This window comes from Dendropsophus ebraccatus, chromosome 12 (assembly GCF_027789765.1).
Source record: "Dendropsophus ebraccatus isolate aDenEbr1 chromosome 12, aDenEbr1.pat, whole genome shotgun sequence".
Classification (NCBI taxonomy): domain Eukaryota; kingdom Metazoa; phylum Chordata; class Amphibia; order Anura; family Hylidae; genus Dendropsophus; species Dendropsophus ebraccatus.
Window position 1 is genome coordinate 70771786 of NC_091465.1, and position 13618 is coordinate 70785403.

At 43.7% G+C, this 13618-nt stretch overlaps 1 long non-coding RNA gene across 1 annotated transcript in view; it reads left to right on the forward strand.

Annotated features, from left to right (window-relative positions):
• Window positions 1-13293, forward strand: part of LOC138769661 (uncharacterized) — an 80351-nt gene extending 67058 nt beyond the window's left edge. Inside the window, exon 4 of the long non-coding RNA XR_011359278.1 lies at window positions 13217-13293. This is a non-coding gene — a long non-coding RNA (uncharacterized lncRNA). The remainder of the gene's footprint in view (window positions 1-13216) is intronic.
• Window positions 13294-13618: the final 325 nt, after the last annotated feature.

A 13618-nucleotide genomic window follows, 5' to 3' on the forward strand; every position in this document is an offset into this window, starting at 1 on the left:
GGCCCCACATCCCTGACAGGTCACACAATGGAAAGTGCGGCTCTGGCTGCACTCTCCATTGTGTTCAATAGTGAACTGGGATACGGGCGCACATCCAGTACCAGCTGGGATGATCTTTACTGACACCGGACGTTCTGTGACACACTCTGTGGGTCGCAGAACGGCCGGTGTCATACGATGTGGGAACATGGCCTAATCCTGTTTGTACACCATGTTTTAGAAAGTCATGTCCTCTTCCTCGCATCAGTCCCTATCCCTAATAGGGTACGTAACTTTATCACCTATGGAACCCATCATCAGTAGTTCATGTACCCTTGGGTACCGTTTCTCATTCTGCTGACATAACGTACCCTGATGTATAGGCATGCGAGGGGTTGAAAATCACACTCTGCAGGGCTGTACAAGGGACATACTCTGCAGCACTGTACAAGAGAGGGTTCTATAATAAGTGGCCTGGACTGATCCCCATTTTCCTGAGTGTCCGGTCCCTACTGTGTCCCTATTTTTCATGGTTTTTATGAGATTTGGATGATAGGCCAATACCTTCCTGCATGAAATGTCACAGAAACCAGGAAGAAAAGGACAGCAGCAGGGACCAGGCATTCAGGAAAATAGCAGCAGTGGGGGACTAGGCGGGCTAAGTTTACTTGCTTAGTATTTTCACTGCCCCTTAAGCCACTCATCCAAAAATCAATGAACACCACTATTCCCGTTGAAGCTTTAGTCAAGCCTTTTCTGTTAGAACAGTGGTGCACACTATCCACAGCCCTCCAGCTGTTGCAAAACTATAATTCCCATCATGCCTGGCTGTCATTTCACTGTCCAGGCATAATGGGAATTGTGGATTTACATCAGCTGGGCGTCAAGCCTGTATGAGAAAGCTGTGTCTGCGGCGAAGCAGTCTGGGTTGCTATTGGCTGGAAGAGTCTTGGCGGTGTTGTGGCTGCTACATGAGTGTAGGTCACTTGGGCACTCTCCATTGTGTTCACTATTGAACTGGGATACAGGCACACATCCAGTACCGGCTGGGATGATCTTCGCCGACACCGGCCGTTCTGTGATACGATTTGTGAACATGGCCTAATCCTGTTTGTACACCATGTATTAGAAAGTCATGTCCTCTTTCTCCCATTATTCCCTATTAGGGATGGTCCGAACCTGCCGAGGTTCGGGTTCGTATGAACCTGAACGCTCGGCATCAGATTCCCGCTGTCTGCCCGCTCCGTGGAGCGGGGGGATACAGCAGGAGGAATGCCTGGAAAACTGGGATACAGCCTATGGCTATGGCTGTATCCCAGTTTTCCAGGCGGTCCTCCCACTGGATCCGCCCGCTGCATGGAGCGGGCAGACAGCGGGTATCATTACCAAGGGTTCGGGTTCGTACGAACCCGAACTCGGTTCGGACCATCCCTAGTCCCTATTCCTAATGGGGTACGTAACTTTATCACATAGGAATCCCTTCATCAGTAGTTCATGTAGTCAATGAGTAACGCTAAATGTCTAATCCAGTGGGCAAGCCTCATAACGCCTATTCCTATTATAATGATGATGAGTTATAATATCTTGTTATAATGATGTATTGAATATTCACTATGTCATCTTCCACTTGCGTTTCATTGCATTTCAAGAGCTGATGTTTCTAAGAAAAGATGTTGCTTAATGGAGACTAAGAAATATATATTTGGCCTCCTTTTAGATGGTAAATGTCAAGGTTTCCTGTATGTTATAGTGCTAAGTTGTAAACTATAGTAAAATTAACTTATACCACTCAATATGCTTTATTTAACATGTAATAACCCCAACATATAGCTAGGACTGGCACTGAGACGCAGTGTGAAAGTAGTCTTATAGATGTCACTAATGGGAAGAATAAGCTGAGATAATAATAATTATAGAAAATAAATGTGAGATATTGTGGAGAATGGTGGAAGAAGTGTACATCCATAATAACCACATGCATTTACTTACAGGCTCCTAGCTCTGCTCAGAAATGGCTGTCACTCAATACCAAGCCATGCCTGTAAGCATGCAGTGGACGGGGCTTCCTGTGTTTGGTCTCTTTTTTTGAACAGAGAAAAGACCAAATATTGGCACAGAGGGATTGCAGTTTGGCAGGAAGAGAGACACCTAGTAGGTATATGTATAATGTTAATTTAAAGGGCAATTCCAGCAAAAAAAGAGATGCCCTTTAAATATAGAAAACAAAAAAATATATAAAAAAAAATAAAAGTATATTGTAAGACTACTTGCAATCACAACCCCTATCGACTTCTTAAAACTTCTTTTTTTTATTTTGCAACAGTGTCTCTTTATTGTATATGATTTTATATGAAACAACCAATTCACTATCATACAGAACCTTTTCTTTTGAACCTCATAGGTGGCTTCTAACTACTGTGGTAAGCAATAAATATATCTTCCACTTATAGTATGTGTAGCATACTTGGTACACATACTGCCTAAGGGGAGGGCAGGGGGAAGCAGCAAGGCGGGGAGGAGGTGTGCACTACCACATTGGTTGAATCCCTGAAGGAGGGATGTTTGTGGTTGAACAAAAGGACAAGGTTTTACCAGGACACATGGACATCTGTGAAGACCTCTTGGCCAAATAACTACCCCCCCCCCATCCTCCATTTCTTCTGTAAATTATTAATATGAATGGGATACAAAAAACAGGCTAAAGGCAACAACAAAAAACAGGTGCAAGAATAAAGGTCCAGTGCTATGTCCACATACAGTACCCAAATACAAGCACCATCCAGGGCTCAAATAATAGTGCTATGAGGTGTCTAAATAATACCGCATAATACAATGTCTACAGTGCCACATATGATCATCGGGGGGAGATTTATCAAACATGGTGTAAAGTGAAACTGGCTCAGTTGCCCCTAGCAACCAATCAGATTCCACCTTTCATTTTCCAAAGAGTCTGTGAGGAATGAGAGGTGGAATCTGATTGGTTGCTAGGGGCAACTGAGCCAGTTTCACTTTACACCATGTTTGATAAATCTCCCCCATATGTAACAGCAACAACGTGCCTTTGATTTGATGACATCACTCATAAATTATAATATGTAAGGTAGGGGTCTCCTGTCTGTTTTACTGTGCATCCTGGGAATTGTAGTTTTGGTACAACCAGAAAGTGATGTGTTATAGGCCAGGGGTGGTCACACATGGGGACCTCGAGCTGTTGCAAAACTACAATTCTCACCATGGCTGGACAGCCAAAGCTTTAGCAGTTCAGGCACGTTGGGAAATGTAGTTTTGCAACAAACGTGCATTATAGGCTGCTGCCCTCTATGTGTAATGGTAGGAGACAGGGGAAGTGCAGCCCCTATCTCCACCTGCACCTCTGTCCCTACCTACTTGGAGTAGCCCCCAATTGGAAGACAGCTCCTTCCCTAACTCAAAGCTGAAGAATAGTCAGCTAACCCCTGGCTAAACAGTGCCACTATATGGCTAGTACATTATAACATAAATCAGAATATTTTATTAAAATACTAAGTTTGGGCACGATCCAATACTATACTCATACAATACAATACTTCTATAGGTTACTGTAGACACGCATCCCCTACTGCATTCAATCAATATATTCTCTCTATATAAAATATAGATGACGCCTCTGAGATAGTAAGAATATCAGTGGCAGGCCTATATAGTAATTCCATCTTTCATGAATCCTTCTGTACTTTCCTCCTAGAGGATCACCGGGGTCAGGAGTGGAGGAATGGCGGAGTGCAGTGGAGGAGAGACATCTCTTATTCTCTAATCTCCGCTGTGTATGCATGAGGAAGCTTTCCCCACTGTTAATACTTTCTGATGGCTACAGAAGCGCATGTTTCATGGTGGAGCCTCTTCTGCTTAATAATATTAATAGAGGACCATTGGCGCAGGTCCTTTTTTTTTTTTTTTTTTTTTTTTCTTTTGCTTAAATTAATTTCTTGGCTCTGAAGACAGGTTTCCGAACCGTGAAAATCTGCTGAACCTGAGAAAACACGGAGTGTGCGATATGTCAGAGAGCCTGGAGGAACGTTAGTCATACATGGAGAACACAGTCAAAATGGAAATGGGATATATATCATAAAAAAAACATACTGGAATGTGGGCTAAAAATGCTCGGTGTATTGTACAAGGCTCTAGCTTGGGATCCCATGTATACTACAATATATATGTTTTTTTATTTGATCCTATAGATATTTGCATTAATCATTCTAGTAAAATAAGCTCTGGATGAAAACCAACTAAAATGACATTCTTTTAGACTATTTGGGGGGGTCTATGCATAAGTTTATGCACCAGGAGGTGCTGATTAGTGGTGAGCGAACGTGCTCGCCCGAGCTTGGTACTCGTTCGAGTATTAGGGTACTCGATGGTACTCGTTACTCGGACGAGCATCTCGCGATACTCGAGAAAATGGCATCATCCTTTTCCTGCAAGTTTGGCCGCTATTTCTCAGCCAATAAACATGAAGGACACTCTTTGGTACATCCTGCGATCACATGGGACCCAACCATGTCAATAGCAGTAATTGGTTGGCCAGATCAGATGACCCTGCCATATAAAAGTCTTGGCCGCCGAGACTCGGCTCACATGCATGCTGGAAGAGATTAGGGACAGAGCTGCTGTCAGGAAGAGCGTTAGGGAGGGAATTAGCACTTCTGTAGCCAGGGATACTAGACAAAGAACCCAACAGCCCTTGTAAGGGCTTAAAATTTTATTTTTTTTGTATTACTCCAGACTGCTGGCTGGGACTTGCAGTGCAGCTACCACAATCTTAGCTGCACACTGTGGTGATTGACTGCTGGCAGAAAGGGAACAGCTGGTGTTGCAAACAGACCCCAAAGAAGTCCTCAGTACTATTATTTTTTTGTGACTGGTGCTGCTGCTATTGTACATTGTATTGCTGTGATTTGTAGTACAGCTGCTTAGAGCCTCACTGCTCATTGTCCTGTGTAAGAGGTGACATACACCATTAAGCACACAGACTCTATACGACAACCTCCAAAAACTAGTCTGAACAGTATCTGTTGTCATCTGCAGCCAGTCTGCAGGGTTGCCTTCTTTTTTAGTGCAGCCATATCCATCCTCACTGCTCATTGTCCTGTGTAAGAGGTGGCATACACCATACGCATACGCAACCTTCCCTGGGCCGAGCTTGGGTCCCCTGCAAAAATGCTCGAGTTTCCCATTGACTTCAATAGGGTTCGTTAGTCTAAAAATACTAGTCTCGAGTACCGAGCACCCCAGCATTTTAGTACTCGCTCATCACTAGTGCTGATGTATACGGCAGATGTGTACTACAAACAGCTACATGAATGTAAGGTAGGTGGGTACCCTAATAGAACCACACCTGTACCCAGGTTGAGTGTGGTATTACAACCCAGCTCCATCTACTTCAATAGAATTGAGCTGCAGTACCACAAACAACCTGAAAGCAAAGGAGGTGCTGTTTCTAAAAGAAAGAAACTATATTGTTTTCTAACCCTGGATAACCCCTTTAAAGAGGTACTCCAGCAAAAAAAATCTTTCAAATCAACTGGCATCAGAAAGTGCCACATAGAAATGAGTGAAGCGAGCCAAGGTCCTGCCTCTAATGGGGAAGACATTAGGATTCAAATGCCGATGGTTCAGGTTCGTATGAACCCGAGCCTCGGCCGGGTTCGCTTATCTCTAGTTCCAGAGATTTTTCATTTACTTCTGTTAAAAAATGTCCAGTGTTCTATTACTTATCAGCTTCTGTATGTCCTGCAGGAAGTGGTGTATTCTTTCCAGTCTGACACTGGTCTCTGCTGCCACCTCTGTCCATGTCAAAAACTGTCCAGAGCAGGAGAGGTTTTCTATGGAGACTTGCTACTGCTCTGGACAGTTCCTTACATGGACAGAGGTGGCAGCAGAGAGCACTATGTCCAAAAGAATACACATACACATAATGCAGGACATACAGCAGCTGATGAGTACTGAAAGATTAGAAATCTTTTTAATAGAAGTAAATAAAAAATCTGTCACTTTCTTGCACCAGTTGATTTGAAAGATTTTTTTTTTCTGCTGGAGTACCCCTTTAAGATCCAGAGAAGGCAACCCTATTTGAAGGTGACTTTAGAGCTGACCACTATTCCTTATGTGCTGTTTCACAAAGACCCTTCTTGACCTTAGGAGTGGATATGTACATATTCTCTAAACAGAACACTACTTCTTGTAATAGCATACAGAATTCACAGGGCTTAAAGGGAAAATAAAATAGAATGATCTATAATAATAATAATAATAATAATAATAATAATAATAATAATAATAATAATATATTAATTATTATTATTTATTATTATTCTGAATTCCTTGCCGATATTGAAAAGCGGAATCTTACAAAAGTCAGTGTCCAGAATGCATCAGGGGCTATACCAGTCTCCCTATAATTCATGTAGACAAGGGATCCTCTGTATCCACCTCTGGAGAGTAGTCATTTGGAGGTGGCTTACATCTACATCCTAATATACAGGTGCTTGCTTCTGAACATATCAGTGGGGGACTGGGTAATTGAATTTAACCCTTTTAGATGGAGTATTCCCTTTCCGATGATTTTTTGTACTAGATGTTTCCACCTAATGATAGAGACCCCAAATCCACAATTTATTATTTATTACTTTTCATCTAAAAGAATCACTGTTTGTGTCTTGCACACCTGCTAAGAGCAAAGCCGCTCACCACGACCACCTGCCGCTGAATGATAGCTTTATAACTATACAGGGTACAGGCAATAAGCTGTCAGTCACTGACTGGCCTGTGCTCATGGACTCAGTGGCAGTCTTGTCCAACTTCTTATTGTCCCCTGTTATTCTGCCAAACACCAAGGTTTCTGGTTTGATTATTTCTATTTTTTGAACAACTTAAACAGGTTGACTCACTAAACTCCTTTATGACTCACTAAACTCCTCACAAGGTAAGTAAGGCCTAGTTTACATATACAAGATGCATCCGTTTCCGTTTTTTGTAAAAAACTGACTGCAACTGATATCACAACTGATGGCAAAAAGGTCATCAGTTGTCATCTTGTTTTATATCATTTTTTTATGAAAAACCATCAGTTGCCATCAGTTAATATCAGTTGCAATCAGTTTATTCCTTTAGTTGTCATCAGTTTTTTTTATATACAGTATATAGGGGGCCAGCTATATAGGGGGCAGCACCAGAACAGGAGATAAAATATTGTGGACAACTTTTACATGGGAGTCCTCTAGAGCAGGGGTAGGGAACCTTGGCTCTCCAGCTGTTGCAAAATTACAACTCCCATCAAGCCTGGATATCCCAAACATGATGAGAGTTGTAGTTGTGCACCAGCTAGAGAGGCAAGGCTCCTAACCCTGTCCTAAATGGTGCTGCACTGCATAGAGGAGCTGGGGGGGACCAGGGGTCACAAGAGTTTAATGTCCGGGCAGGGACAGGGACTTTCTCTAAGGCACCCTATAGACTTTAGTGGATGCAGTGCCGGATAGCTGACCTGGCTGTACGTCAGAACGCTGCGTTCTGCCGTACGGCCGGTCCGGCGCCATCAGTTGTAGAACGGATCATCCAATCAGTTCAGAGATGCGTTTCCCTCCGGTGCTTCTCTACTGCAGCGGAGGGAAATGCCACCGGATTTATGTAAACTAGGCCTAATATAAGTATAATCACTTGTCAGACTTCCGGTACTTCCACCAGTTTCAGGAACAGCAGTCTCGGAGTGTGCAAGTACATTCGCCTGACCGCCACTCCATTCAAAGCTATGGGACGGACAGAGATTGTGCCCACCTAAAGCAGTAAAAGGAGCAGATGATCATACATTTATCTGTGGAAAGGTGATTAAAGGGGTTATCCAGTGCTACAAATATATGGCCACTTTTTCCCCTACTCTTGTCTCCAGTTCAGGTGTGGTTTACTATTAAGCTCCATTTACTTCAATGGAACTGAGTTTCAAAACCCCACCCAAACTGGAGACAAGAGAGGGGGAAAAGTGGCCATGTTTTTGTAGTGCTGGATAACCCCTTTAAAAAAAACAGGTTTGTAACTTTGGGACTGGGTGGAGTAGAAGGAGCCAGTAAAAAGCCAGTGGACCGACATTGCTGCAAGAAAATGTTGTGGCCAGACCTCCAATCCTATATGTATCCAATGAATAGGTGGTAAATGCTTTTAGGAAGCCAACAACTTTGAAAGGATTATTCAGCCGGTAAGAATTCAGGGTCCATCATCATCATCCAGATAGACCATGAATATAAGATCAGCAAGGGTCCAGCTCCCGTCACATATGCCAGTCGGCTGACTGATGGGTCACAGCACCCAAGCAAGAGCTGCTGCCTATTTACTGTCACTAGGAAACGTACAAGCTGTTTAGTGGCAGCGCTGGTAGTCAGACACCCTCTACTCTAATATGGCCTAGGCCAACAATTTTTACAGGCTCGATAACCCTTTTAACAGAAAAAAAATGGACAGCTAATATTTTTTTTTTACAGATGTCTACAGCCCAGAATAATGGATGGTTGGCAACCCTCCCCAGCACATGGTGGTGTCTGAGGTATCTGAGGTCCATATGCTGTTAGAGTACTTTAAGCTGCTTGGTGCGGGAATGGGGATGCAAGCTTTATATGCCCAGTTCATCAGCGTCAGTGATATCTCATTGGTAATAACAGGGTGGTGTACGGCTAATACAGTGTTCCACAATTTGTGGCTCTCTAAAGGGCCTATTACATAAAATGATTATCGACTTGGCCGATTACTGACCATTCAGACCCATAATTGCTTAGCACACGTTGAAAGGCAACGATCACCCGACATGCACTGCTGCTCGTCATTCCATATAATAGGAGCAGCGGCAGCAGCAGACCGCCACTGACCACAACCCCTCCCATTGCTTCCACTGTGTGTAATAGTACAGGCAGCGAGCGGGGAGCGATGCGAAGGTGAGCGCTGACCTGACAGGTCAGCACTTGCTTCCTCCAGAAAATTGTGACGTGTAATACGACCTTAGCTGTTGCAACACTACAACTCCCATCTTGTCCTGATAGCCTTCGTCTTTCATTACTATTGGCAATAACCCTAAAAGAATTGTTTTTAAATACAATATAAAGTGATGTTCTCTTTCTTGTGGCCCTTCAGCTGTTGCAAAACTACAACCCCCATCATGCCCTAAAAGCCATTAGCTGGTATTACAATTGGTAATGACAAGGGTGGCACACCCCTAACAGACACCCTCCCAAATACAGTACTGGATATAGATTAGTATTCTCCAACTTACGGCTCTATAGGTATTGCAAAACTACAACTCCTATCATGCCCTGACAGGGGAAGGTAGTTTTGCAGCCCCTGAAGAGCTACAGATTAGGAAAAAGCTGGTATAAACTAACATTGCAAATGTCCCCCCCCTGCATCCACTACATGCTCGCTTATACATGTTCATCCAATTACCATATTACCATCCTATTACCATACAAAATAAAATAAATAGGTGTTTTAATATACAGGGGGGTAGATACTTGCGGTGCATGTCTATTTAACCCATTGCTATCCCCGGCCCCTGTAACAGCATTGATTATAATCCTGTGCATTCCTCAACAGCAAGTTTTAGAATTCCATTGCTGAAGCAGATGAACACTAGAGAGAGCTGTGCTTACTCCAGGATGGGGGTAGCTGACAGAACAAAGCATGGAGAGAGCAGAATGAGCATCCAAGGGAAACAGCTCAAAGCAGCCTTGTAAAAGCAACCTCCAGAGAGCAGCTGAGAAGGCTACCAGCCTGCAACCAGGGAGGGAATAGGACCATGGGGTGCATGTCTGAAGTGGAGGCGGGGAGACAGCTCTTGGGATGCTGAAAATTCAGGCAGTAACGCGGAGGAATTTGGGCAGAAAAAAATCACTTTTGTGCATTAAGCAGCTCATTGGTTTGCTGTAGTGAGCATTAGTGGATTCCTGTTAGGATGGGCATTATGCTGCAGGACTAGTCAATGCTACAGGATTGGACTGATGCTGGGAATAGAAAACCAGGAGACAGCCAGACCTTGTGTGTGTGGGAGGAATACGGTGTATCACACTGCCACATCCTGCTGGGAGCAGCCAGAGTGGGGGTTGCAGTGATTCACAGGGACTGAGTGCTTGGAACCGGCTTTGGGAAAGGTTGCCTTGAAAGAAGTGACATCCAGGTATTCTGCGAGAAGATGTCAAGCAAAAGAGCATGGTGACTACCCTGCAGCAGCATTGGGCTGTCACCTCCTGTCTGCACTCTGGCAGCCAAAATCAGCAGGTAGGACACTTCCTCTCTACCCCAGTACTGGCACTGCCATGACTCGCCTCATTTCTATACTGCAAAGCCTACTTTATTCCTTCTGGTATTGTGATATTGTGCATGCACTGCTGCATTCTGCTCTACAATGCACTAAATGTGTATACAGGTTGGCACTGCCATCGCCACCTTATAGAAGTATCCCCCAGACTTCTTCATTCATTGTACTGGAGTGCCACTAGGGTGCCCAGGACATCGACTGTCCCCAGCTGTCTGTGTGCCTCACTATTGTACATGGAATGAATTGTGCCCCACGTTATTATCCCTGAGGGTCACATCCAGGATAAATCTAGGATGAGATAGAGGTCAGTAGCATTGGGAAGTGATCACTCTGCAAACTGTGCCAGGAGGAGAGGCACTGAGTTTTCCCATGGCAGCTTCAGACTTATTACCATACAGCGAAAGGTAATTTGCAGCCTATTCCAGATCTGCTTCCATCTTTCCAAAAAAGTAGACAGCATGAAGAAGAAGAGGAAGGCCATGGGAGCCAGGCGGAGGGGCTGCTTAAGGTGACATTTGGTGGTTGAGTTCATGGATTTATGAGGAGCTGTCCAGCCTGTGGTGCTGAAATCTCAGGCTGGAAGAATAAGGAGCGTCTATGTCATGTGCATGTGTATTGGGGGTCTGCAATGTCTCTTCTCTTTGCTTTATCTTATACATATAGATATTTTCTGGTCTTCTTTATAGGACTGTGCAATGGGTTGAATGTCTTGAACCGGCTCGGCCATGCTGGGGATTGTCTAATGCAATGTTATATATATAAGATGCATTCTATTTCTGCAACTGATTCTGTTCTTGCAAGACAATATGGACTCTGCTTATTAACATATGTTATAAAGTTACCTATCTAAATAAGCTAGAATCTAGGCGGCGATGAAATACTGTATCTGGTTGGTTGGTTCCAAGGTGCAACCATGCAGTAGACCTGGACTAGTCATATACGGATCCATACTGCTTCCAACTTCACTTGCCATAGTATTCATCTGCCAGTGATCTACATTATATATCACTCTCATAGACAGTTTCTGCTCCCTGAATTAAGAACTTCTATGGTTTCCGCTATGATCAGCATTGTACTCAGGAATATGAGTGATCCTGAAAACTTCTCCGCTGACCGTAAAGTAATGTATAGCCGTCTATACTGCCAGGTGTAATGGTTACTACTGGACAAGATAAAGATGAGATCACAGCAGCAATTCTTTGTTTTAGCTCTTCATATGGGTACAGCCACATGGCATAGACTGTAGCATAGACATCAGCTTCTCTTTGTGTCTCTTGGTGAAAATGAATGTGACCTTAAAAAGTAGCTCCCCTCCTATATACTGCAATGCATTCATGTGAGAATTAGGATATTATTCATATAGAAATGGGGTGCATGTTCTTACATGTATCCCAGGGACTATAGCTGCAGAGGGTGGATAGATTGCATAATGCATATATTGTTCTTTATGGATGTATCCGGCATATCCCATTGGTTTGTATGGTGGAGCTTCCTCCTAGTTCTCAGATATCATCTCCGAAATTCTAAGGGGACCACTGGACAATACATCTTAATATTGAATAGAATTAAAGTTTTGGTTTGGCCTAATAGAGTTTTTAAGGGGCAGAACCGGGAATGATCAGCTCCTGCATAAAATCCCGTGGGTGTGAATAGATGCAGTTCTGCAAAGGAAAATTGGGCTAAAAACCCTCAACAGTGATATGAAAGACTGATACCAAACTATAGGAAGGATTTTGGTTGTGACGATTACTGCTAAAAATGGAGCGTCCTGCTGTTATATATCAGCGGGCGACTACTTTATGGATCTTGGATAATAGTAATATTTCAAGACCCTTGTTATAGAGGTATCTGAGCCAGAAGCATAAATGGTAAACCGGTAGGGGTCCATCTGCTGGGCCCCCCATTAGGAGCCTAGGATAAGGACGGCTGTTCCTGTTAGTGTTATAGATTTTCAGCTCATGCTCAACTACCAATCCATTTTCTGTCCCTCTTAGCTCTGGTAGATCAGGGATAGGGAACCTTCGGCTCTCCAGCTGTTGCAAAACTACAATTCCCATCATGCCTGGACAGCCGTTGGCTGTCCAGGCATGATGGGAATTGTAGTTTTGCAACAGCTGGAGAGCCAAAGGTTCCCCATCCCTGTGGTAGATAGAGGAAACAGGACTGGAGTCGAAAACTCTCGCAATTGGTGGGTGAGGAACTCCACCAATCTATCATGTTTCACCTAATGTAAATGGTGCTGATACCCCTTTAGGTGATTACTTGCATCATTCTTCCAAAAGTTCAATAAAATAAATTTGCAATAACAATGGACAACTGGACTGGACAAAGTATAAGAATTGGTAGATCTAGATTCATGGTAGGGCAAGCCGCTTTCCGAGGTCATATATATCTTACAAGCATCTCATGAATTTGCTGTAATGAGTTGAAACTAGCTCAGGTCCCCTCTCCTAAGGCTGTGTGACCCCGCACAGGGCTCGTCCTCTCCGCAATCCAAGAGCCATAAGCTAACAAGCTTATAGGAAATAGCTGGAGGCTCATGCTTCTATAACAGGAGATGGGAATGAAATAGAGGACCCCCCTTAGTTTTCTCTCTGTTTCTTGGAAAATGCTCCTCCTATCCAAATTTATAAGGAAACAAAGCAGAATGAGCCTATACTTGGGGGAGCATCAAAATGTCTACTGGGTAAAACTGTAGAGATTGGAACTCTTGGGGGAAGGTCTTGTAACATGCGTTATATTTGGAAAAGTCCAGTTTCAGCACAATGGATATGCTTCTTACTTTGTATCCATGGTAAAAGCTTGCCACAAATACAGAACCCACAGAACTGATATGTGTTACCTGTTTCTATGCATGTTCTGGCCTTCTACTAAAGTGAGTATGAATGTGCTCTTCTAATTCTATAGCATGGACAACTTAAGGCAGTGTCCTACAGTAAAGCCCCTATTACATGAGCGATCTCCTGGAGCAAGTGAACGCCAACCTGTCAGGTCAGTGCTAGCTATTAAACATGCCGACAGCAAGCAGAAAAGTGCGATGAGTTGCAGGGGGCACGAGGGGCTCCCTAGACAAACTTTAGATCATCCAGGGAGCCCACAGGAGAGCCCATGTTGAAAGACAATGACAAGACAACAATCAGCCGAGATCATTGTCTTCTATTACAGAAAGCCATTATCGCCCGTAATGGCCAATAATTGTCAAAATACAGCCGGCAACTGCTTCGTGTAATAGGGCCTTAAGATGTCTATGAAAGCTCCCAGTGCAGGCTTGGGATATGGTATATAATAATTGCTCCTGACCCAATGCTC